This window comes from Gavialis gangeticus, unplaced genomic scaffold (assembly GCF_001723915.1).
Source record: "Gavialis gangeticus isolate Ggan-Ray unplaced genomic scaffold, GavGan_comp1, whole genome shotgun sequence".
Taxonomy (NCBI): Eukaryota; Metazoa; Chordata; order Crocodylia; family Gavialidae; genus Gavialis; species Gavialis gangeticus.
Genome location: NW_017729004.1, coordinates 52,040,708 through 52,043,540, shown reverse-complemented (window position 1 = coordinate 52,043,540; position 2,833 = coordinate 52,040,708).

Below are 2,833 nucleotides of genomic sequence, written 5' to 3'. Positions count from 1 at the left end.
GCTATCTGGTTTAGGTCAGCTCACCTTGACAGTGTGTCCAAGTCAGCCTGTATCCCCAGCCTGTCCTGCCAGTTCGCATCTGACTCCCGACTCCAGATCATTAATGGAGATGTTAAAGAGTACCAGACCAAGTACCAAGCCCTGTGGGACTCCACTGGTCATCCTGCACCACACTGATTTGCTCCCGTCAACTAATACTCTTTGGGTCTGACCCCATAGCCAATTATCTAGCCGTTGGACTGTAAGGTGATCAAGGACAGTTCCCCAGCTTAGCCATGAGGACATCATGGGTAACTAGGTCAAAGGCTTTCTTGGAATCCAGATATATGACATCCACATAAGCTCCCTTGTCACCTGGTCATAGAAGGAGATGAGGTTGGTCAGACAAGACCTGCCAGTCACAAAGCCATGTTGGCTGGCCTTCAGAAGCTTGCCTTCTGTTAGTCTGGTGTTGATAGATCCCTTGACAATTTTATCCAGGATTTTTCCAGGGATGGACGTCAGACTGATTGGTCTATAATTCCCCAGGTCATCCCTCTTCCCTTCTTGAAGATAGGGACCACGTTGGCTTTTTTCCAGGCTTCTGGGACCTCATCCAAGTGCCATGAATTTTCAAATATCGTTGCCACTGGAGGGTGCAATGATATCTGCCAGCTCCTTCAAGACTCTCAGATGCATTCCGTCTGGGCCTGTGAACTTGTGAATGTCGAGTTTCTCAAGGTGTTCCTTCACCTGATCCACATCAATTGTGGGTCTGCTACCCCCTCCCAGGCTGGTATGTGTCCTTTCTGACAGTGTGATCCTTTTGGGAGGGTGAAAAACTGATGCAAAAAAGTCATTTAGGAGATTGGCATTTTCTTGGACATTGGGTGTCAGCTGCCCCATTTGGTCTCACAGGGGCCCAAAGCTATCTTTGTTCTTTTTTTGACTTCCCACATATCTGAAGAAGGACTTTTTGTTTTCCGTAGCTTGCCTGAGTTCAGTTTGTGCCTTGGCTTTTCTGGACCACTCCCTACAGGGGTGGGCATGTGCTGAGTAGTCCTCTTTGGTGATGCTTTCCATTTTCCAACGGTAGTAGGCTTCTCTTTCGAGTATAATGAGGTCCAACAGCTCCTTGTTCAGCCAAGGGGGCTTCCTGCCCATTGATTACATTTCTTGTGAGATGGAATGGCTTTCCGCCTCAAGGATTATGTTCTTGAGAGATGACCATTCCTCATGTACTCCCTTATCTAGGAGGCATGGCTTCTAATTGCCTAACTAACCAAATTTCTGAGTTTGCGAAAGTCAGCCTTCCCAAAGTTAAGGATTTCTGTTTTACTAAGGGATTTGCCTGCTCTTCAGTGAACTGAGAAGGTGACCAAATCATGGTCACTGTCACCAAGCTTCCCCTCAATCCTCAGAGCGCTCACCAGGTCCTTCCCTTTGGCCAGGACCAAATCAAGCAATGCCTTTCCCCTAATCAGCCCATAGACCTCCTGTGTTAGATAGAGATCATCAATGCAAACGAGAAGGCTGCACAAACTGTCAGATTTGGTCATGTGCTCATCCCAAGAGATGTCAGGGAAGTTGAAGTTTCCCCATGACGATCATGCATTGGGAGTGTGTGGCCTCAACTAGTTCTCTATTGAATTCCTGATCAAGTTCTTTCTCTTGATGGGGAGGTTTATAGTAGACTCCTACAAGTATGTCATCCTCCCCATGTTCTCCCTGTATTTTAACCCAGAGGGTCCCAAGACACCCTTGCTGGTTAGAAAATTCAATTTGCAGGGAAGTGAACTGATCCTTGATGTAGAGAGGAACACCCCTACCCCTCTTCCCAAGATGGTCTCTCCTCTACAAGGTATAACCCTCCAAAACAACAGATCAATCATAGCTTGAGTCCCACTAGGTGTCTGTTATCCTTACAAGGTCATAGTCATTTTCACATAAGGGAAGGGCCAGTTCCTCTCCCAAGATCCTGGCGTTCATATATAGGCAGTTGAGTCTGCCATGAGAAGCTCCATGCTTCCCTATGGGGTGAGGCAGGTGAGGATGTTCATACCTTGCTACATAAAGGGCATGGACCTATGGGCACTCCCCAGTGATTGTGGTCAGTGATGGCAATCCACCGTGCCTGCAAGGCCTTGACTTTTATGCAGCACTGTCATACCGACCAGTTGTGCCCACACTCCCATATCTGGCCTGACAGTCTCATAGATGTGGGCGTTCAAGTGCCCACCACATTTGAACTGGCATTGCACCTCTGTCTCACCCCACAGCACCATGAGGTCACCAGTCTCCTCTGTGGACCAGTTAGGGCCCTGGGAGGTGGGCACAGGTGTAGGCATGGGCATCGGTGATGCCCAAGGTCATTGTGAGTCCTGCACTGACTTTCTGGGTCTCCACATGGCTGTCCCTGTGCTGGTAGGCTTGGGAAGCTGCCTGCAGCATCCAGCACAGAGCACCAGAGTGGAAATAGTAGCCATGTGGCAGAAGCAATGCCCTGCAGCAACTGCAAGCTCAGGGCAGGCTGCTGGGGGTGGACTGTGGGCAGATGGAGCTGGCCTCAGTAGGCAGAAGCTGCCTGCAGCTAGGCCTGTGTGCTGGCAGGCCTGGCTGGAGCCTGGAGCAGCCTGCAGGCCTGGAGGGTGCGGGCCTGGCAGGTGCATGGCACTGCAGTGCTAGGCAGTGGTGCCGGGGTGCAGGCAGGTTGGTGAGGCTAGCCTGCAGCTTGCCCAGGGGGACACAGGGCCTGGAGTCACCTCAAGCTGCCTGTTGGTATGCCCCAGGGCTCAAACTGCCTGCAGGGTTTTAAAGGCCTGAGGCAGGGGCTTCCATAGAGGCAACCTAGCTC